Raw genomic sequence first — 16,478 nt, 5'->3', positions numbered from 1 at the left:
CAGATAGCACTCTGCTCCCCACCCACTAAAGGCAGGCCGGAATAGGGATAGGATGCTCTGTGTGCTCAATCAGCTGAGGTCACTACCATGATCTTACAGTCTCACATCGCAAAAATAAACACACGTTGTCCTTAGCCATGTTTATTCTGTCAATACAATCTTAGCTGCAGCTGCAACCTTTTTTAAGGTGATTTTTAAAATCAAAATGATTTGGATGTCTGGCATACCATTGCTGTGTGTTCACAATCTCCACCTACATTTTTTCATGCCAGTCTCGGATCAGTCCCTCATTTTGCACAAGCTTCTATGTCCTGATTTAAATATGGCATGATCCTGAGAGCTGTGAAAACAGTGAAATATCATTCACAATGGTAGCAGCTCTCAGAGGTACTATGTGCTAATATATGATGCTTTAATCTCAAGTGCAAAAGAACATGAAGCATTCCAGTCTGTTCCAAGAAAGCTCAAAATCTCACTTATGTTGTGCCTAAAAGGAAGTAACTCTCTTTACATGAAAAAGTACATTGAAGTACATTTACATTTTTGAATTTGTCTTTCCCCCCAGCATCTTACACACTGAGGTAAAAAGTTCATTATGCATTTTCCCTGAAGAAAGTTTTGGAGCATTTCTGAGCATAGCTTAAAGCTATTTATTAAAGTCCCTTTTAAAAAGTCAAACTTTTAAAATTTGAAAAATGATAATATATCCATATTTACCCTGGTGCTTTTAATGTGAATAGGGTCTATGTTCACCTAATAGACATTTAAAGCTGCGTAGTTATCCCAAAATGCATTTGGTTAATGACTGGTCTATCACAAGACAGCATTAAGAAAATGTAAATGAAGATTTTATATATATAAACCTGTAGAGGTCATGGTTTATGTATGAAAAATGAAGAAAAGTCTTCAAGGAATTACCAAGAGCCTGTTTTGAAGTTATGAACAAAACAGACTCTCAGACTTTAGCAGAGTTATGACTAACTTTGAAGTCTAAAGTTTGCAAATGAACATTTGAATGTCTTTTTAAATAGATACTGTGGGCTTAATTTGAATAGAATTTTTTCCGCTCCAAGGAGCAAAAACGTTTGAGTGAATAAAGGTAGACAAATAAACAAAGAAAAAGATGCATCTTTAACTGTTAAGTGGAGGAACCGATAGGTTATGTAATCTGTAATATTGAGAATGTTTCACTGGTAGAGGGGAAAAATGTTTTCAATGAAATAGCAGCAAACTTGACACTTTCTGTAAATCCCCTGGAAATCTGGGCAAAGCTCTCTTTAGAGCTGAACACCTGCTGCCCAAGAATTACAGGGAACTAAAAGATTTTATCCAGAAAAACAGACAAAAATGTAAAACTCTTCATTACTACAGGAGCTTACAAGCTTTGATACTTGCCCAATGTGAATTATGATATAATGAACATGCAGGGTGCCCATGCCTTTGCCCTTGACTCATCTCTGTTTTTGTTACTTTTACTCGCTTAGTTATTTAGAGCTGCATTTCCTTTTGTTGTGCCACTGTTATTCACATTTTATGCTTAGATGCACATATAGCCTACAGATATATATCTATATAATACAAGCTGCTATCAAGTGAATTTCTCAACAATATATAAATATTAATTATATCCAGGTGCCTCATTCATTATAATCCAGTATGTGTACAGTGTGTGTTTAAACTTAACAGTAAGATTTTTTTTCACCATATCTCTCCTTTCTTATGACATTAGACTTAAACTTTTTTTAAAACTCCATGTTTACCAGTGTGTAGTACCCATGTTTACAACAATCTGTAAACATCTGGGAACTAAAAATAATATTGATAATAATAATAATAATAATAATAGCGAGAAACACAAAGCAAGATCAGTTAAAAGATCAGGTTTTAAAGTTTAATCTCCACTGGCAGTTTGTTCCACTTGTTTGCAGCATAACAGCTAAATGCTGCTTCTCCATGTTTAGTCTGGACTCTGGTTTGGACTAGTTGACCAGAGTCTTTGGATCTAAGAACTCTGCTAGGTTTATATTCTCTGAACATATTACAGATGTATTTTGGGCCTAAACCATTCTGGGATTTGTAAACAATCAGAAGGGTTTTAAAATCTATTCTGTGACTGACTGGAAGCCAGTGTAAAAATTTCAAAGCCAGTGTGATGTGTTCAAATCAGATCCTGGTTAAAACTCTAGCAGCAGCATTTTAGAATGAGTTGCAGATGCTTAATGCTCTTTTTAGGAAGTCCTGTTAAAAGACCATTACAGTAATCCAGCCTACTGGAGATGAATACACGGATGAGTTTATCCTGGTCTTTCTGGGAGACTAAAGTTTTAATTCTGTTGATGATTCTGAGCTGGTAAAAAGCTTCTTAGTGACAGCTTTGACGTGGCTGCTGAAAGTCAGATCTGAGTCTATCAACACTCCAAGGTTACGAGCATGGTGGGTGATTTTAAGAGCCAAAGTCTCCAGGTGTTTACCAGTGCTGACCCTCTTTCCGTTGCAACCAAACAGAATAATCTCAGTTTTGTCTTCGTTTAATTCTAGAAAATTCTCCTTCGTCCAAGTGTTTGTTCGCTCCAGACACTGACACAGTAAGTCTGTTGAGCTGCAGTCGTCTGGTGACAGAGACACATAAAGTTGTGTATCATCTGCATAACTGTGATAATTAATGGTAAAGTTCTGTAATACTTGACCCAAAGGGAGTCCATTTACTATATTCAGGTGCCTCATTCATTATAATATAATATGTGTACCAGTCCAGCACCTGGACTCTTTTACTATGAAGCCATGATGGTTTAAGAGCTTCAGCAAACAGTTTAGCATTACCTTGCCAAAGGTTTCAAAGTTATCCCACCTGGATGAGAACTTATGATGCTCTAAAACCTGTATATATCTTTTAGCATTAATGGTGCATTTTCAGATGTGCAAGTTCTATAGGCACTGATGCCTCCCTCTAGCATCAGAGGTGCAGGTTTTTAAATTGAAAGCAGATAACCAGGACAGCATCTCCAATGCCCATAATTTCTAAAAACAGTTTCGAATTTTGATTAATCTAACAACAGAACAGTTGCCACTTTGCTTTGCCTAAGTCCTTTTTGAATGAGCTTTGGCACAAAGAAGATGGGTGCATTTCTAAATGATCTTCATATATGGCTTCTGCTTTGCCTGTTAAAGCTTTAACCTCTATTTGCACATGGTGGGATGAACAGTTTTCACATGCAACCATTCTGCAAGTGTTCCTAAGCTCATGCGATTACCAGAAATAATACCTGATTTTTAACTGTGTTCCCTGTGCACTGAAATGTCTTTAGATTCTCAGAATCTTTTGAAGTTATTATGTACTGTAGGTGATAAAATATTCAGTCTTCTCAGTGTTACATTGAAGAAAACTATTTTGAATTTGCAACAGTTTTATATGCAGATTTTTGTAGATTGCTGAACCTCTGTCCATCTTTACATCAAAGAGACTCTGCCCCTCCAAGGTGCTCGTTTTGTCCAATTATGTTACTGACCTGTTGGCAAACAACCTAATTAGTTGGGGAGTGTTCTACTAGATGTTTTTTAAAGCTTACTTGTCAAGCTTTTGTTGCTCCAGTCAACATCTTTGAGATGTACTGCTATCAAATTCAAGTCTGTTTTGTCACTGAAACAGTGAGACATATCATTTTCATTATTGTGATGTCCTTTTTGAAATCTGTGAATCGTGGTGCTCTGTTTATTTACATTTTATATAGTGCTCCAACTATTTTGAAACTGGGGTTTTATAAATGCATCTGAGGTATATTATATTGCAGTTGGTCATTATTAATATACCAATGTACAGCGATAGACATTATGCGAGAGGAATTCATTTAACTGGCCTTTCATTAACTGAAATGAAATGTAATCATTTCTTTTACAGGGGTTAAATATGAGCCTGGTCTTGATCCACTTTCCCTGACAGGCTCTTGAAGTCTGACTAGGACTTGAAGCAGCCTTAGTCATCATTCTTCTCCCAATCCAGTAATCAACATACAAGGATGACAGTTAGCAGTGATATCCACCTCTGGGGACTCTGTGGCTCTGCTGTGAGCAAGGCTACATCAGCACTTATGAATGACAGGCTGAACCATGTGTTTGCAGAATTGGTCATCAGAGCTGCTGAGACACATTGACCATTCAGGCAGCTGCTTGTGCAGCATGTCTCATCTGGAATCGTTTTAAGTAAATGTCAATAGCTTCAGATCAAAATAACTTTTGCAGAAACTGGCTGACTGGTAGATTTCTTGTGTGTGCGCATACAACAGTGAGTCCTCATTTCTTAGGAAGTCTGCACTGCGGAACTTGCATGTATGTGTGCCTCAACTAATTTCACAAACAGCAGGAGAACAATATCCTGCTGTCCTTTATTTACATGGAAAATGACACCTCAGCTGTAAACATCAGAATAAACCTTCATCCAACATGCAAACACATTTCACAGAGTAGCACATGGCTCTGAGCACATGCTGTCAAATATGCCAAAAAAGCCTCATATACATATCTCCATTATGGGTTAACTATAGTAATGCAAAACCTGGAAAGAGCATGGATGGACAGATGGAGGGAGGGGTGGGATGCAGAAATCTGGGCATATGAATAGATTTCTGTGACTGATAGATGTCATTATGACATACCCCTACATAGCACAGCTCTGCAGGACTTAGTCATAATCTACTGAGTGAATCCCCACTAAGTTTTTTTTTTTTAATTGGGGGGGGGGTGCATTTTTTTTTCCTAAAGAATCACCGCTTTCTGCCAGAGTAACAAATGTGGGGAAACAGCTTGAGATTTAAATTACAAGAAAATGGGATTTACCATTCCACTTGCATTCACACAACACCTTAATATGGAGTCCCATTAGCACTAAATGAGGATGAGTTATTCACTCTGAGAACAGTTACACCCCTCTGTCCTCAGGGTGACAAAAATGATCTCATTTGAGAAGGCTCATCTGGTTATGTAGCACAATAATGACTCTGGATGAGCTACCTTTAGAGACTCCACTTCAAGATACCATTATTGCTTGTTCATTACTGTAGAGGCTTATAGCGATGACAGATGATATATAGCCTCAGTGCTAGAGAATGTGCTGTAGGTGTCTGTCCTGTTAAAAAGTAAGGAGCACCTGCCAAGACCAGAGGCTCTTTAGAGTCAATATGGGAGACACACTACTCCCTGCAGCCAGAACATGCACTGAAAAGTATGTTCTCTCTTTAGACAGAATATGAGACAAAATCAGGTCTGAGAGACAAGAAATATGCATTTTGCCAGCCTTTTCAGACAAAATTAGCACTGTGAAATGGGAGAAAGCGTGTGAATAGGGGCTGGATGGTAAGCCACCTGAGCTGATAATCGTCTATTATTCAGCAGGTGCAGATGTGAATATTCACACCAGAGGACATTTTTCCATTTGTGCACATGCATCCCCATAGCTAATGGAGTCTGCAGAAGAGGCAGCACATTTTGTCAAAAACTGAGGATATGTCACACATTTGAGTTGCCATCTGGAAATTGGCTGCAAAACCGCTCTGCCCAAACCTCCAGGTGACACAAAGGATCTACTCAGCAATGCAAATTAGCAGGGAGAAAATTGGAGGGAATGTCCAACGAGTGTGCTCGGAGGCTGAATACAAAGCCAAGAACATTTCATTTCAATGTTTCAAATGCTCATTTCTTCACAAGATTCGACACACTGAAGCTGCCCCTGGCTGCTCGTGCAAATTGTCAGCATGGAAGTCAAGCTGGTTTTAACATATTCAAAACATCCTTTGAAGACATATTGGTGTTTTAAAAGTACAAAACACACATTTGTAACTGCTCTGCACCTTCTCAGAACACATTTCACCTTCTTATCAACTCAGAGAAACACTTCCACTGAGGATCTCATAATCTTCTAATCTCCCTCCCCAGGCCACATGCCAGGTACATGTAGTTAGATCTATATTGAAGCAGCTAGATTCATCTTGAGATAAACTGGGACAACATGATGAATAGATAATAAAGGCACCTGGGGGACGGAACTATCCGGGTTAACTCCTCCGTGTGAAGATACCATTTGTAATGATGGCTGGAATAGAAGTGAGCAAAGCTAACTGGGCTCCAAAGTGACCAAATCAGTTGTGACTTTGCTGATGCAGCAGATGGGAAGTAGAAACCAATTGTGGCTGTGACAACAACAAGCGGAGTGATGAAGTACCACAGACCAGCCTATCTGGGTCTCACCTGCTTACTGCTATAGGCTACTGAGCCTTAAACAAAATGGTTGAACAATCAGCTCAACTCTACGATGATCACTGAGATAAACTATCATTGATTTAGGACAGCAGTTTGAGTCACAGACCGATTTGGAGATGATAAAATCTTTCCTTATAGAAGCATTTCAAAAAGAGGTCAATCAGACAAGTAAATAGGATGTCCTTTTTCTTAAAAAAATAAAAATAATAACAGTAATTATAAAGAAATCTTAAATCTATTGAAGATTTAAAAATGCACCATTGTTTGTTTATAACCTATATGAAAATACTTTGGCAGGAATTTCAGAAGATTAAACTTAATATCCTTATAAAATGCATCACACAAACTGATAAAATGACACAGCACACACTGTTGAAACAGACACTTATAAAAGGAGGGTGGTGGTGGTGGTGGAGGTAGTCCCCTTGCTATAGAGATTGCTAGTTTAAGCATAAGGCTATGATGCGATTTATCGCATTGTTACACGCAAAATGCCTCTTTCCTTCAAAAGAAGGGCTACTGCTATATAAAGAAAATGCAGTAAATTGTGGTTTACAAACACTTCATCAGGGGTCTCCAACCTGCGACTCTGGAGATGCAAGTGTGTCTCTGGACCTTCCACAATGCTTCTAAATACGTGGCTAAAATCATTTTTTGAGTCTATCTTTCTTGTCATTAGGTTGGAAACCATGGACTTTTTTTTACTTTACATAATTTTCCACAAATATCTACATCCTTTAAAAAAAAGTCTGTCTATCCTCATTTTATAAAGGTTTTTTTTTTTAAACCTAAAAATTTTCTTCAAAAATAACAAATATCCTATAGTGGCTCTTTATTAAAATATATATATTAAGTTGCCTTTTTGAAAAGTTTCGTAACATTTGCAGCTCTAAACGTATTTTATTTAGCTGGCTGAGGGAAAAATGGCTCTTTGGATTGAAAAGGCTGCAGACCCCTGCACTAAACACAAACAGATTTAGCAGCAGTTTTTTCTTTAAATAGCAACAGTTAAAATAAAATATTTCTTCATATATATTTATAAAATCAAATATTTATGACAAAGAAGGACGAAATGTTCAGGATTTACTAACTAAAAGGTAAAAAGTCAGCAGGATGAATTTAAAGCTGTGAAGCTGCTTCCTTCTAAACACAGAAGGAACAATATGTGATGAATATCAGCATCAGGTGAACAGACAGAAAGCAGGATTAGAATCTCACAGCTTCTAGATGGTGAGGAGAGAGAAATATTCACAATATGCACAATAACTTCCATCCATGCACCTTCAGTGTTTCATTATCCAGATTTCTGGCCTATAATTTCTCTAAACTTTCATTTTCAGCCTCCGCTACCAGGAGTTAAGGGGTTAACATCTCGTTCCGGGTGTAACGTCAGGTCTGTAGATGTAACTATAAACATGTGTGATATCCACAGAAAGTCCAGAATCTCAGCTAACAGCTCAGCAAAACCATTTCTATCACCACCCAACACAGTTAAGACAGCAAACAATTTAAAGACCAGGAACACAAAGTCCAAAAAATATGTAAACATAGATGATGTTTACCCATGAACACGAACAAACGACTCCTCTGTTGAAAGCTCACATCTCATAGATTCCACAGCTGGAGGTTTCATCGCTATGACCAAGATTCACCGAACCAGAGGGAGAAGACCTGATTTAGGCTTTACGTTTGTAAAAGTCAGAAAGCATGTCTTACCTTTGTTGTCTTGCATAAATTAAAGCCGCATTTATTTAAAATAAATAAATAAATTTAAAAAAAGTTTCTCATTGTCTTTTGGAAGCAGTTTCCCGTCCAAAACTCACGGGTTTTGACAAAGAGAAACGTCCCTTCATTTTAATAAACCCGCTCTCTCCTGACTACATCAGACGAACCGCTGCAGCAGGGAAGGGAGACAGGGACGCCATGTTTCTGTGGTCAAAAAAAAAAAAAAACATCGCGAGATTTAAAAAATTAGCTGCGTTAATTAATCGTTGCTTTAAAGCGAGATTAACGCTTTAGCGTGCCCACCCCTAATATATATATATATATATATATAAGGTATATATATATATAAGGTATATATAAGGTAATTTCTTTTGCAGTTATACTGTAAAGTAAGGTATTAGTCCGGTGGTGATGAAGATTATAGAGATGTGACGTTCATGAAAAAATCGATTCTTTTGAATGACTCTTTTAAATGAACGATGGGAACCGATTCACAGCTGTGAGCCGTTCGTTTGTGAGCCATTCTTTTTATATACAAATTTTGACACTGCCTTCATCAAATCAAATCAAACTTTATTTATAAAGCACTTTTCATGCCATAGGCAACTCAAATTTCTTTACATGATTAGGAAATTAAGAATAAAAACACTCAATGAAATCTTTCACACAGTCACACACACACACGTATACACACACACGCCAAGCCCAATCCCCTCCACCCCCCCTTCCAGCTAAAAATGACTGAATGAATAAATAAATGAATAAATAAGTAAATAAGAAGTAGTACAGTTGAGTAAAATGAAAATAAAATAAATAACATTTGTGACATCATAGAAGTCTGATGTCCAACACGCTACATTCATGTGAAGCAGCGTTTTGAAAACGATTTAACAGCAGGTTTAGCAACTGGTTGGGTACTGTTAGCCAGCAAAGCAGTTGTAGCTCAGGCTGGCGGTAGGGTTGCCAACCGTCCTGTGAAATACGGATGTGTTCCTTATTTGACAATTAAACATCTCCTCCCGACATTTTATTGGTTCAATAGGGACGGTCCGTCCTCCAATGTGAAAACGCTTCCATCCTTAGCTGGACAGCGTCAGTGGAGATGTTTACAGGACACACACAGGAAACACAAACAGATCTGCTTTAGTTACTGGTGCTACCGCCGCGTGATTGTACAGTATCTCTTTCACTGAGTTAAGTTAATTGTGCAGTAACTAAGTTGTGTGCATATGGTATTTTGTTATATAGTTTCCTCCTGTATGTTAAATAGGGATGCATGTTATTACAGCTTTATGGAGCTTAACTAACAGCACTTTATATGCAATAATGTTGCACAATAGTGTCCTGGAGTGTTTTGAATAAGTTAACATACAATATATTATGACGTAGGGTGTCACATCTACCCAAAAACTTTGTTCATGGCATGAAGGGGTAGCGCCCCCAAAACTTATTCTGCTTAGGGCCCACTGAAGTCTAGAGCCGGCTCTGGCTGCAGGTAAGATACTGATGTGAACTACACACAGCCCAATGCTAAAATAAGAAAATAATAAAACAGAATATCCACTTAACTATTTATGATCATGAAGTTATAGTGCAAGAGTCTGTGGATAGTGCAGAAATTTAATTGTCTTAACTGGCCACACCCGTGAAAGGTGTAGTTCAAAGGAGGTGGGTGCTTTGACCTTTGGTGAGTCTAACATTGATCATTTTTAGGTTAAAGGGTTTGTTTGTTTGTTTGTTTTGTTTTGTTTTTTGTTTTTTTGTTTTGTTTTGTTTTGTTTTGTTTTGTTTTGTTTTGTTTTGTTTTGGTTTGTTTTGTTTTGTTTTTTGACAAACCTTTAGTTGGAAATTTGGTTTGTCAAGTGTAACATGCTAAGCAGGTATCACTGTGTGTTGTGCCCATCACTCAAAATTTAGAAAGTAGCCATTGTTTCTATAACATTTTAAATATCTAAAAATGGTTCCTAAACATTTTGAAGGTGCATTTCCTTAACAAGCTGAAACAAAAAATGAAAAAACTGTTTATACGTGTTCTTTGTCACAAGCATTTCACCTTTGTCTTTCCAATCTGCCTTTCAATTTTGCATCAGGTCATCAGCCTAGCAGATGATGATCATTCATCAGAAGGCATTTATACGCCTGTTTTGCAAAATAGGAAAATCTAATTAAATTTACCTTTTTTTTAATTAATCTGAAATTAATCCATTTTTCCACAACATTTTTACTAAATAAATTTATTAGAATTTTGCACTTGAATACCAGGAATATGAAAATGGATTTATTGATAAAATATATGAGGCTGCAAAACCCAAGTAATGTGAAGCAGAGTTAGAAAAGACAGTGAGCTAATGTACTCGGCTCAAAGCTGAGCCAAGAGTTGAGTAGAGGACTAGTAAAGCTTGTATAGACTGGTCTACTGCACATCAATTATTCTACATTTGGATATCTTAGAAGAAGAAAATCAGATCATGTCAATCATATAATCACCTACCTACTTCCACATGTTAGTGGCTGTTCAGACCCAGTGCAAATGTGGGGGATCAGGTCATTGTGGACTACACAAAACAAATGTTAAGACAGACTGAGGCTGCACACAGAATGTTCTGACTAACAACATTGATGTGTTTTCATGGATTAACCCTTTAACAGCCAGCTCTGCCGTTTGGTAAAGCACATTTTTCAGTGACTTTAATGAATTTTATAACAATTAAACCTGCCTGAGTCATCTCTAACTCTTGGTTTGGGTATGTAATGCCAAAAAGTGTATTGATATCCCATTACTATTTCAAATCTTTACCATTTCACTTTTTCTTAGTGTAAATTTAACGGGTTAAAAATAAAAGCTGCTTCAGTAGTCATGTACGTTATCTAACGAGATAGAAAAGCTAAAAGGTGCAATTGTACAACTTTTTTTTTTTTTTTTTTTTTTGAGAATATTAAATTAAGGTATTTCCATTTACTGTTGTCTGCGTTGCCTTGGTATTGACCCTGAACCATTGCATTTTTTTTTGTTTGTTTTTGTTTTTGTTTTCTTAGATAGTTTAGAAGAATAACCAAACTAAATGAATGAGAAAATTATTGAATGAACAAATATATCCATGACACCAGAAGTCAAGGTTTAATATGAGGCAAAAAAAAAAGCTTGATAGTGTTTTTGTGACATATGTGAAGGCCTAATCTTCAATATGTTGAATAGTTTAAAGTGCTGTGCATTTGTACATGACAGCTGACTATCACAGATTAAACTGTCATAAGTACGAGGCATGGAAAATTGCCCTCTCAAAAAGTAGTAGTGAATGACCAAATCATAGCTTATGAATGCAAAATAAAATGTTTGCAGCATAATGTGTGTAGTTATACACCTTTGTCAAGCAAAGTGTGTATATACATGGTTTAAAACAGTAGTATCCAGTGTAAGAAATAACTGCTGCCTTTTTAGAGTGGAGTTTAGTTATGAATTCATCTCACTTTTTATTAATTTACCCAGCTGCAGCATCAACAATTGTGCCATACATTTTATTAAAAGAACTAATAAGCAGCGCAGTAGAAAGACAGCACAGTAGATGAGTAGAAGCACCTTTGTCAGTTTGAATCGATTGCCTCATTGATGCAAATTGCTATGCCTGTTTGATTAAGGGTTAGGAAGAGTTTAAAGTGTTATCAAGTTGTGCTTTTGACCACAAGTGACAGAGCTCTTAGAAGTTTTATGGCTGATGATTTCTCTGTTCATGCCACCAGGACTTGAAACAATAGAATCTGACAGTCTCTGTTTGAAAAATTAAGATGCCTGACAGGCTACTGATGCCAGCAAGCCATAAATGTTTCATGTGGTGCTGATATGGTAATCACAGGATGCCTACAATGACACCTTGTGAGAGTTGGATAACGATGGCTGTCTTTCAGGCCTGTGTGACTCTGGACACCGTCCAACAGCTGAGGCACAGCCTGAAGAGTGAATCTGTCTGTTAAAAATGCTGCATGGCATCTAATGTGGAGACATGTCTCCATTAAATAAATGAAATACAGTTGCACATATACTCCCGGCGTCATGCAGCTATAGGCATGCTGTCGTGCTGCCACATAAAAACATCCTTCTGACTTAAATATACATTCTGTTTCATGAGGTTTGCAAGAGGGTCCAGGTGCCCAGTGGTGGCACCGGCCCAGCTGGAGGATGTGGCTGACTGGTGCTCAGGCTGGCATACTAACAGAGCCAGGGGTGCTTTCACATTGAGTTGAAAGAGGCTGGCGCTGGTTCCACACACCCAGAGTTCAGAGACACGAACTCCAGCTGCATGTCCACTCACTCGCATAGCTGAAGAAATCGTAAGCTGAAAATCCAAAGTTAACTTTTTTTTTTTTCTTTTTTTTCCATCCACACTCTCAGCAGGGTGTTTTTCGTGACTGGACTGCCGATTTCCTGACATTACACACTGCACCACCACCTTGAGCACATCTCCTTGTCACTGCACACGAGATTCTGCGAGGTTAAATGGCAGCATGAGAAAAGAAATTTTCATACCAGAAGGGATGAAGCAGCAAAAGGCCAACATGTCTAAAAGGGCTTAATGCGTTATTTGTCCAAGGCTTGCGTAAGCCTTTTATTAAAGTGAAACAATCTTGTCAGACACCTGTTGTTCTTGTGGGGGGTATTTATTGTTGGCCTATGTCAGCAGACTGTAATCCCTGGCTGGAACAAGGCTGTATTGCCAGTGTGACCTATTCTTGGTCATCATAATTTCCTGAGAGAGACTGTGAGTGTGTGTTTGAGCCAGCGCGGCAGCGAAAGTGACACTGCTCATGTGTATCAGAGTGTATTTGCGTGTGAGCGCACAATGATTGTGGGCACTTTTTTTTTTTCTTTTTTTTTTCCTGGCACCCAGTGTCATGCAGAACAAATCTCCTATTGCTGACACCAGTGATTTCTTGTCTCTACTGCTGAGAAGTGTGTGTGGAGGCAAAACAGTTGGGTCTTACTGACAGAGAGTTGGACATTTTTGTGATTAAGTAGTAATGGTCCAGGAGGTGACAGGGAAACAGGGGATTTTCATGGTCATAGAGCAGGAAAAGCTGCACAGCTTTGAAGCTCATTTTCTATTTTTAGGGGAGAATATAATCATTTCAAGAGTTTTTTGGCATCAAAACTTATGAAAGCAGCATTTAAGAACTCTGTAGACTAAATAACTAAGCAATGATTGACGTATGCGAGTATCATTAGTGTTTAAAAAGCAAAGGGGACTCTCATCATCTCACCACCTTCACCAGACTGCCTTGAATTCCCTTGTCTGCATGTAGGTTTAACCCACTAATTGTGGCTTAAATTCTTTTGGCATTGTTACATGCCTGTGGTTTAGTTTAAAATCTTAGTTATTTTAAGACCTGGGTATTTTAACATCTGTAATGTAATACATTATTAGATGGGATAATTGGGGATGTGTGCAGTCTGATTTGTGTGTGTGATGCTGGTATGGCTTGGTTAAACAACTGAGTTTCATGAGAGGAAAAATAAAAATATGAGATGAAAATAAACATTAATTAAAAAGTGATGTTTCCATGGGAATGTGAGGCGGTTACATGAGCACTTACAGATCTCTGAGGTGCCTGTTAGAGCTATAAATGGTGTTATAGGGACATCTACTGGCCAAATCTGAAGCATGTGACGGGTGAGTTACATTAATCTGAAATAGGCAGTTTATCTAAATGAGACAGTACTATTACAACAATTTTATTTCTGCATGAAAATATGCAGTGTGAGCTCATTGTGTTCTTGCTAAGTCTGCAGGTCTATCGTGATTTTAGTATAACTACTTTAAAAAGTTAGCTCTTATGAGATGAAATTCAGATTTTTACGAGTTGATATGCAGCTGAAGTTAGTTAATAAGTCAATTTTATTTCTATTACACATTTCATAATCAAAGGTGCACATAAACTACTCTACCTTAACATACAGCAGTGATGCAGGTAATGGGCCAACAAAGAGAAACAGAGCTAAATAAGTTATAAGCTACAAAAATGATAGATGACACAAGTAGGTTTTTAGTGGGCTTTTAAAATGTGGCACTGATCTGAAATGGAGTTTGGTCCAAGGTATGATGAAAGTGTGCCAGTCTCCATCTGCTGGGGGATCATAAACTTCCCGATGGGCCAGACGTTGAGGGAAATCACATTCAGCCCCAGGAAAATCAGCACTGAAATCCTGACACAGAGTTCATCAAAGCTGAAGTTGGCCTCTGATTTAAAGCCTCTCATACCTTCCCCACCCCACCCCTCACCTTCACTCCCATTCCCACCTCCCAGAGCATATTTATTCATTTAAAATGGGTCCAAAACTGAGGAGTAGTGAAACTTGATAAGATCATTTATAAACTTTTACTCACTCTCGATGGCCCACATCTCTAAAAAAACAAAACAAAAAAAAAAACAGTCTGATTAGGCATTTTCAGGAAATAAGTCATTTAATTAACAGTAATAAGCAGCTGATATCCAGGAATAAGTTGTTATGTTATTCCAGGGGCAGCTCTAGTTTTTGATGTGGGTAGCCAGGCAGGGACACAGACTAGAAAAATTATTAACTGATTTTTGCTATTAAAATGGTTATTGAATTAAAAGGAAATCAATATTTGTACAGACAAATGGGACTGTGATATTTTTATATAATTTGTTTTTTTAGAATGATCCTGGATTGTATGACTTTCATCACTGCTGCACAAACACTTGTATTTTACAGATGATGAGAAAAACTTTTATCAGTGTTTCTTCAGCATTATTTTGCCCTTTAACTTTGCACAATCGTCACATCTGGTGGTTTCATTACTTTTACATCTTCATAAATGTAAAAGGTTTGGACAGACAAATAGGACCCATGTTGGCAGTTGACAAGATGATGCTGTATAAATGCTGCATTATGGTCAAGAACATGGTTGTGTTCATGTAGAATAACATACAGAAGAACACATAAAAGTACATTTCATGACAAATTCACTTGACCATCTAAGTTTTACCTTGGTAAAAGTTTACACCAAATATTTGTTAGAATTTGACCTTCTATTCCTGGAGTGACACTTTGGAAACCCTGTCAGATTTTCCCTGTTCTTGCCCTTAAAGGCTTTTTTTTTATTTCTGTTTGGAAACATTTAGATTTTACATCAGCACCAACTCTCTCCACTCGAGGGCGCTAAAGAGCACGTGTTGTAGCGTTGGGAGGATCCAGCTTTCTAAAATCTAACAGTTTCTTATTTCCTTACTGACTGACTCTTTTTTTTTTCTTTTTTTTTTTTTTAGACGTGGTTACGTTTGAAATTCATGGTTTTGTTAGGAATACTTGTATACACTGATAATCAATTACATAACACCAGAGGCCAGAGAGAAGTGAACATCTGTGTCATTCATTACTTTAATTTCTACTGGCAGTTAGGAGCATTACAATGACATACTACCGTCTACAGAGCAAGAACCCCTTTCCTAATGTCACCATAACCACAGGATTCCCTCAGTGTTCCATATTTTGACAGGTCTGAGCTGTCAGAACAACACAAGAAGATAGCAGAGGCTTCAATATAATGTCTGATCAGTGTGTGATTGTAAAAAATCCACCTGTACGCTATCTATACATTGTATACATGCATATACTTTACATATGTAGTGTTACATTGCACTTTTGTCTACCATAGTTTTATTTGGCTTTGTTCTTTGTCTACATTTTTACTTTTCTGCCTGTGTGAAAACAAATGAGACCAGTGAAATTCAAGTCATTTGCTGCTCTTTGCACATTGAACCAGAGCTGGTTTGGCACACGATTCTCCTTTGCCATGAACTTGTAAAATTAAAGTTACATGAAACTTAAACTTCTCAGTTAAAATGAGATATACTACACTAAACAATGGAAAGTTTAAGCCATGACAGTAGACACGCCGGCTTATTTAAAATGAATAAGTATAGGTGTAAGCAAACTTCTGAATGGTTCTGTATGAATTTAGTTCAACAGCTGATCATTGTGAATGTTATTTTATTAAATATATTCAATCTTCTATTTTAGACATGAACTAAAGTTTCATGTTGCTTGTTAAGGCAGAACTGTTTTATTAGCTCTCACTATTTTCTAATGCATTTGTCTTTTATTTTCTATTGCTTTGTACAACGATTAGCATGACTACATTATTAATTTGTAAACATATTTACATTTAAATTGTTTTTGTAGCTACTACGTTTACTAATAACATTGTTCTGAGTCATTACGAGGTCACTACAGAACTACTACAGCTGATTAAAAAATAATGGCGTCTTCATCAGTCAGTCTCTATCACTGCTCCATAACCCTGAAGACATGAATGACATTGCACCCGACCACCCAGCTCGTCATGGAGCCTATTGCAGCCAATCACAATTCAGAATTAAGATGCCACCATTTGATGAACAGCTGGATTAGCCAATCAGAGCATGGCAAAGACCATTTAGACCCACCTCTATTCTGATTGTAACCAATCAGAACGGAGCAGTAATTACTA

The sequence above is a fragment of the Melanotaenia boesemani genome, chromosome 8 (assembly GCF_017639745.1).
Source record: "Melanotaenia boesemani isolate fMelBoe1 chromosome 8, fMelBoe1.pri, whole genome shotgun sequence".
NCBI classification, from domain to species: domain Eukaryota; kingdom Metazoa; phylum Chordata; class Actinopteri; order Atheriniformes; family Melanotaeniidae; genus Melanotaenia; species Melanotaenia boesemani.
Note: the sequence above shows the minus strand (reverse complement) of the source record.